Below are 7,842 nucleotides of genomic sequence, written 5' to 3'. Positions count from 1 at the left end.
AGGTGGGTGCTTTGATTCAGCAAGGCAGACAGCAGTCACAACTAATGTTGCTGGCAGCTCAGCCTTTGTAACAGACACTATGGTCGCATACTGTAGTTGCCAGTCCAGTGTTAGAATGAACACAGGCACACATCTGTACTGACATTTGGCAAGATCCCATATTCTACACTCCTCCGTGTCAAAAGAACCTGTATCTACCTACCACAAAATGGAGGGTTTGTCCTTAGGAAGCCCAAGGATGCTCCCAGGGCCAGCCCGTGATCTGCACTTACACAGGCAGAAATACTCTGCTCTTACAACCGCAGGTGATCCCAGGTGGGGAGAGGAATGAAGTCGCAGAGCGCATTCCGGAGGGCTTGTGCAAGCCAGTGCATGCCAAGTTCAAAGTCAGCTAGAAGCAAGGAGTGGCGTCAGGGCCCAGCAGGGTGATCCTTGCCCTTGGCTGGACAAATGGACCATGGTTAGCGGTCTCCAGGCCAACACATTGGTATCATTTATCCTAATGAAATCTGCTCTGAAGGGGGCCTGGGGTCTGGCTGGGATGCATTTGTGAAAAGCTTTGGGAAGCCAAGCAGCTTATAGCCAACATGTCTCCTCTTTCTCCTCCTCCTCCTCCTCCTCTTCTTCCTCCTCCTCCTCCTCTTCCTACTCCTCCTCCTCTTCCTACTCCTCCTCCTTCTCCTCCTTTCCCCCTCCTCCTCCTCCTCTTTTTTTTTTTTTGTCATTTTTATGCACATTACTACTACTGCCTCTAGCCAGGTCTTCTCTGCCAAGAGAAGGAAAAGAACAAGAAAATGTATTGGTTTTGTGTTTTGCTTTTAACAATTCTAAACTGACTAGAACTATAAACTGTAAAGAATACAGACAATGTCGGAGGGAAGAGGAGACCTGGCTTCCATAGTAGAGAGACCTCACGAAGGAGAGCTTCTGACACTCTGAGGTGAACTGTGGTGGGGTACGGGTGAGATGGGAAGGGGCCCGCTGGGCCAAGTCCAAATTTCAAACCAGGAGTGGGGAAGAATGTTGGAAGCAGCAGTGGATGGGAGTTTGGATCAGGTTGCTACTTTTATTCATTTCTTCTTGACCTAGGGTCTGCTTTTGTGGTTCACTCTACCCTCAAACGTGTAATCTTCCAGCCTCGGCTTCTGAGTGGGCCAGAACTTTAGGCCTGTCTCAGCACATGGCTCACTTGATACTTAGTGATGTTCTTGAAGCTCACATCCGTGCTCTCTGAGGAGCAACACGGAGAGGTTTGCATCAGCATTTCAAGGTTCAGAGCTTCCTCTAAAACCACTTCTCACCAGACCCTTCAGTCCTCAGAATCTCAGAACTTCATTCTACTGTTTGCTGGTCAATATTGCTCACCCATCTTACTTCTGTGCATTGGTGACACTCTGGGACAACCTGGCTGCCTTGGATCTGCCTCGCCATCTCAGAACCTATGTTCTGAAGCTGGAGAGATGGCTCAGTAGTTAAGCACACTTGCTGCTCTTGCAAGAGAGCCCAGGCTTTATTTCCAACACAGTGGCTCACAACTCCAGTGTGATGGTAACCCCAGTTCAAGGGGCTTTGATGGCCTCTTCTAGCCTTTGAAGGTACCAGGTACACGTGCAGTAAATATAGGTATATGTTGGCAAACATTCACAGACATAATTTTTTAATTAAAAAATACTTTCTCTGATCCATAGTCAACCTACCCCTCAGATGCGTCACCAGCCTACCCGACATTCTGCAGCTGCCCACAGTGAAAGCTGCCTCTCCACTGTGCCAAGGCTAGACCACACCCATTATCAGGATCCTTGAAGGTGCCATTGCCTGGGCCAGGAAAGAATGAACAGAAGAGAACCTGGAATAAGGCTTTGGGGGAGAACTGCTTTGCTTTCATGAATGGTAAGCACAAAGGGCAAGCGTGTCTAAGTGGCTGTAACAGTGAGACACTTAGAACTTGAGCCTACAGCTCGTAAGCTTGGGCTGGGACTGACTCCATTTTGAGAGACAGTGAACAAAGTTAAACCTTGAGTCCACAGCGGTTCTCTGTGTAAACGGTTTAAGTTCCCATTACATTAATTACTTTTTCTGTCACCATAAACAAGATGCCCAAGAGAACAAACAGCTCAAAGGAACAAGCATGTATTTGGGCTCACGGTTCCGGGAATTTGGTTTTGCTGGGTCCTTCAGGCTTAAACAGAACATCATATCAGTGCCAGCCTGTCGCAGAGAACTGCTTACTTCATGGTGTACACGAAGCAGAGAGAAGGGAAAAGAAGGGTCAAATGTAAGATGCCACCAAGGACTCATACCCAGTGGGGGCTTCCTCCATCCAAAATAGTCCCCACCCTCTGGCGACCATGCTTTGAACTCCTTTGCGGAGATACTCATATTTAAACCCTGTGGGAACCATGGTTTTAACTCCCTTGGGGAGACCCTCCACAGTTAAACCGTAACACCCACCTACCACACGGTCACCTCTCATCTCTGTACTAGGTAACATGTCCCATGAACAGGCACACCATTCCTCAATCACCTCTCCTTACCAACCTAGTTCCCATAAGCAACCGCTCTCCTGTATCTTCCGCCATCTTTTACCAACTGTAATCGTAATCTGCAGTCTACAAACATGTCCAAATTCCCTTATCTTTAGAAATGACAAATTAGCTAACCGAGAAAAGAGAAGCAGGGGGAGACTTCACTTCTGACGCCGGCTTTCCCCCCAGCCACTGCTTTCCTTTCATGATCCTGGCTTTCCCTAGAGGGAAAGAAGTTTGCCTGGAAGAGGAATACATTTACTTCCTCATTTCCCATCAGTTGCTCTTGCCAAGGTCACGGATAATCTCAGAGCCTCAGAACCCAGAGGCTTTGCTTCAGCGCCAACGTCATCAGCCATCTCTCCATCCTGATGCTTGCTGAGACCCTCTGCCCCTCGTCTCCACGGCTCCTCTTCTCTGCTTCTCATTATTTATTTTTGATCTTCCCTCCTTGGCCGTCCTTGAGAACGCTTAACCGCCACACTAGAAATTCCCAGCGTGTAAGCCTTAGGCCGCATCTCGTCTCCCATGCATGAACCCACCTCCCAGGAGATGCTGTCACGGAGTCATAATTTAATCCTATTATCTTCAGAAAACACCTTCTACATGATTTCACTTCTTTCCATTTCTGTGACTCATTTTATGCTCTAGAATATGATCTATCTTGATGAATATTCCATCTACCAACAAAGGGAATGAATATCCTGTGGTCGTAAAGTGTGGCACGTCTGTGATATCACAGCGTTGATATATTGTTCAGTCTGCTGTGTGCTTATTGATTTTTCTCTATCAATTATGAAGGCAGGAGATGCTGACGTGGTGAACTGTAATTACAAATGTCTCCCTTTGTCTTGCCAGTGGCTACTTCTTGTTTGTCTTCAGCTTGGCTACTGATGAATATACACCTGAAATGGCTTATCTCCTTTCTAAATTGAAAATGACATCATTTCATGTATGTACGACATGTGAAATGTATCTTTATGTGTGGAAGTATTACTTCTTTAAATCTACCCCAGGGCTAATGAAATGGTTCAGTGGGTAAAGTGCTTGCTACCAAGCTTGATGGTCTTACATTTAACACACCCCTCTTGTCCATCCTCTTCCACTACAAGCTGAGAAGTATCAGCTGACCAAGCAGATCGGAAGTTATCACAGTTGGTCATCACTGTTAACCTTGGTCTTATCAGGTTAGCCAAGGCTGGGTTCTGTAACATCATCTCTCGGACTTTGCTGACACTTTTGAAGAATTCATAGGATTTTATTCCAGCCCCTTGACATCTCTGAAAGGTCTTCAAGGTAAACAGTTGAAACGATTCAATTCCAATGCTTTGAACTCGAGCAAAGATAAACAGAGCTGAAGAATGCACATCAAATTCTAGGCAGACATAGAATCGTTCCTAAATGGAATTGTCAGATTATAAATATCACACATTTGGATTTCAGTTAGCACCGAGAGGCACACCCTCAATGAAGACAGATGAGAGAGTGAACTGGGGAGTTATGGGGTAGGAGCCAGGATCCCTGGGAAACATGCTTCATATCCTTTCCCTCTTGCTTTCTCCCCAGGAGCAGATTAACACACAGGGAGAAGTTGAGTATCTGTCTGGCACAGTACAGAGAGAAGTTTGAAGGTACAGATGCTTGCTGAGAAAATCTCACACACCTCCCTTTCATTAAAGAGTAATACTTCTCGTTAGTCGTTACCATATTCTTTCTTTTGTCTGTTTTAGACAGTGTACTTCTGGGTAAAAACTTGTGTGATCCTGAAGAGCCATATTCCTATCTGACAGACAGCTTCTTCGCGGTCTTGGACTGGCATCTGCACATGGTAATTGTGTGGGCTTTATCTGGGTTCTCTTTGGACAGGAGAGGGCAGAGTTTGTCCAGCTGAAGTGTGGGCAGGATGAGCGTTTGTGCGTTGAGACAGTGGCCCGGGGTGTTGTCAGGATCCACTGCTCTGGTCTGTCTCCAATTCTATCCAACACCCTAATTCCCCTTAGGAACTTCCTCTAATCATGGGATGGTGGAAAGAAAATTCCAGCAACCCAACGGCATCTTGAGCACAAAACTGGACAGTCGGTGTAATCTCTCGTGATCAAAGGGTCTGGTGATTGGAGACATGAGGACTAGCTACTTCACCTGTGAGACTCTTCCTGACACTAACTTGTCTTGTCTTTGTATGTGTGATGTTCATGTGTCGTGTGTGGTATCTGGTGTGTGTCTGGTATGCGTATGTGATGTGTATGGTATGTGGCGGTGTGTGATGTGTATGTGATGTGTGTGAGGTGTGTATGTGTGTGTGATGTGTACGTGCACTCATGCATCGAGTGTTCAATTATGTACAGGTGCATCTGTGTGTGCACAGGTGTGCACTGACATTGCACATGCAAGTAGAGACCAAAGGACAGGCATGGTCTCACTCCTTGGGTAGCATCCATATTTTTAAGGATGTCGAAAACATTTATTAAAATTATACAAATAATCCTTCTCAAAGCAAAATCTAATGTATCTGGCATTCCTTGAAAACAGCATCTATAACTTCTACACATTTGTCCTAAATATTAAACAGTTATGAGGACAGCATGTATAGAAGAGACCCACCAGAGGAAGGCCCAGGGCAGTGGTCTCAACAAGCTGCTTATTAATGGCAATATTGATATGACAATAGTGATATGTATATACAAACATTGAATATCATTTTCATAACTATCATTTCATTGAGTTGTGACGGTTCATGGAGATTTATAACATCTACTAATAATTCCAATTTTAAAAATAAAAAAATACAGATACAAAAGAGTTCTATTAACTGGGGAACACAGAATTGAAAATAAGTTTGACTTACAGTAAACTTCACAAGAGAGCGCTTTACTTCCTGGGTGACGTGCTCGGATCACTGAAGGGATTCACAACATCTTCATTCAGTGTTTGCCATTCCACACATTTTCAACAGGGCCTTTTAGTGACCTGGCACTCTAGGATTTGGCTAGGGTGGCTGGCCAGTGAGTCCCAGATACCTGCACATGCAGACCAGCATACCTGTACTCTATGACCTGGGTTCATGCGAAGAGATGCGTGCCTTCATGCTTGCAAGACCAGGCCTCTAACCCCTGAGCATCTCCCCAGCCCTTAAGGAGGACAGGTGTTTACTCTGTGCTCTTCCTCCTCCAAACCCTACAGGCCTAAAAATGTAGTAAACTGACCCACCAAACCTGTGAATTAAACAAGACATGGTGTCATGGGCAGGGTCCTGGGATGGAAGTGAGTGTTAGGACAAATCTGAGGCCATCTGCATGAAGCATGGCTTCAATTCAACATGACACAATTACATTACAGTGTCTGCCTGCCGGCTCGCTCAAATGTGCCATTGCTGTAAATGGCAGTAAGACGGGAAGGGTGTGTGTGTGTGTGTGTGTGTGTTTCTGTGTGTTTTTGTGTGTCTGTATTTCTGTGTGTGTATATGTGTCTGTGTGTGTATCTCTGTGTGCGTATATGTGTGGGTATATGTGTCTCTGTGTGTGTATATGTGTCTGTGTGTGTGTGTATCTCTCTGTGTGTATATGTGTGTGTGTATCTCTCTATGTGTATATGTATGTGTGTGTATATGTGTCTGTCTGTGTGTTTCTGTATATGTGTCTGTTTCTGTGTGTTTTTGTGTGCCTGTGTGTCTGTGTATGTCTCTGTGTGTGTCTGTGTGTGTATGTATCTGTGTGTGTATGTGTATGTATATGTGTTTGTATGTATCTCTCTGTGTGTATGTCTATTTCTGTGTGTTTTTGTGTGTCTCTGTGTGTGTGTGTGTCTGTCTTTCTGTGTGTATGTGTATATGCAGGATGTGCTGGATTCCTTTCTTCTGCTCTGATCAAACGCTGACCAAAGGTAACTTAGAGGAAGAAAGGGTTTATTTGGCTTACAATTCCAGGTCACCATCCACCATCAAGGAAAGTCAAGGCAGGAACCCAGGCAGGAACTTGAAGGCAAGCCTGGCTTCTCTTCCACACAGCATCACCTACAACCAAGGAACTCACTTCATAAGCAAATAAGTGCAGCAGGAACCATGGGGGATGCTACTTAATGGCCGACGCACGGGCTTATGCTGAGCTAGTTCTTCTATAGTGTACACCCCTCATAGGGTTGGTACTGCCCACAGTGGGCAGGGCCCTCCTAAATTAGTTGTTGTCCTTGATTAATAATCAAGACAAACCCCCTATAGACATGCCCACAGCCCAGCCTGACCTAGACAATCTCTCAATTGAGGTTTTCCTCTCAGATAATTCCAGGCTATGTCAAGCTAGCAGCTGACAGCTAGGCTCACAGCTCACAAATCTCAAACTGTGCTAAATAAAAAGGGTATGTCTTAGAACCCTGACTCAACAGAGCCAGTTCTTTCAGTGTTTCCACTGTTCACTCCCTGCCGTGGGGAGTGGGAAGGTGGCCTGAGTCCTGTCGTGCTGTGTAGTGGCCAATCCACTGCCAGGCAGTCTGACAAGACCAGCTAGCTTCAGGTCCAGAGAGAGACCCTGCCTCAGAAACTAACAGGAGGACCAGCTGAGGAAAGGCATTCCAAAGTCAACCTCTGTGCACACATGCACTTGCGGCTGAGCACACCAGCGTGAACACACACACTTTTAAAGCACGTGAGAGGGTCAGTCGCCCACCCTTCACTTCCCTCTCGGTAGTCATGGGCTTCTGAACCCAGTTCAAGTATTTTTCAAGAAGACAAAGACTTCTCCAGAGAAGACCAGTTCCTTCTGCTGCATGTTAATGCTCAGACACTCCAGCCCCTGCCCTGGCCATTGGGAGCCACGGGATACAATAGCTTCCTTTGTGCGTCTCTCCTAATCTGCAAAACAGATGCAGCTTGGACAGTCTCCATTAGGCCGTCCTCAGGACACACGAGGCCCGACCACTCTGGCACATGGTACTGCATTCCCAGTGGGCAGTATCCCCATAAATCAGACAACTGATTCCAACTCTAAAATGTGTGGCAAAGGGGTTCTGGCGGAAAGAGCCAATGTTGTTCACTTGTGACTTTTTGTCTAATCATTGAATTCCCATAAAATCCACATGGTATGAAGCAAGATGGGCTATAATAAAAAGATGGTTCTGAATGTGATTTCTTAACTGTGCTGGGCACGTCTCCTGTCTGTGTCCTGTAGAGAGTCTGAAGGCAAGAACAGAAAAGAGTGATAAGTTCTTTCTTGTGCTCACCAATCCCAGAGAGAAAGAAAGCCAAGCAAAGTAGAACATCCAAACACAGGCTTCGATGAGCTCGGGCCTCCCAGCTCTCAGCCTGCCTTGGTCCCCTCTGAGAGCA

The 7,842-nt window shown here is 46.0% G+C and overlaps 1 long non-coding RNA gene across 3 annotated transcripts; it reads left to right on the top strand.

Moving 5' to 3' along the window:
• Window positions 1–746: 746 nt before the first annotated feature.
• Window positions 747–7,636, top strand: Gm29880. 3 transcript variants are annotated; one of them, XR_876256.2, is made up of 7 exons: window positions 747–940; window positions 1,689–1,890; window positions 3,713–3,821; window positions 4,092–4,156; window positions 4,256–4,353; window positions 4,526–4,666; window positions 6,448–7,636. It is a non-coding gene; the product is annotated as a predicted gene, 29880 (long non-coding RNA). The 3 variants fall into 3 exon arrangements; XR_385053.2 differs by lacking the exon at window positions 6,448–7,636 and having other exon boundaries at window positions 4,526–5,201; XR_385055.2 differs by lacking the exons at window positions 747–940; window positions 1,689–1,890; window positions 6,448–7,636 and adding an exon at window positions 3,246–3,477 and having other exon boundaries at window positions 4,526–5,201.
• Window positions 7,637–7,842: the final 206 nt, after the last annotated feature.

This window comes from Mus musculus, chromosome 16, assembly GCF_000001635.26.
Source record: "Mus musculus strain C57BL/6J chromosome 16, GRCm38.p6 C57BL/6J".
Taxonomy (NCBI): domain Eukaryota; kingdom Metazoa; phylum Chordata; class Mammalia; order Rodentia; family Muridae; genus Mus; species Mus musculus.
The sequence above is the reverse complement of the archived record's forward strand: the minus strand, read 5'-3'. Positions and strand labels throughout refer to the sequence as shown.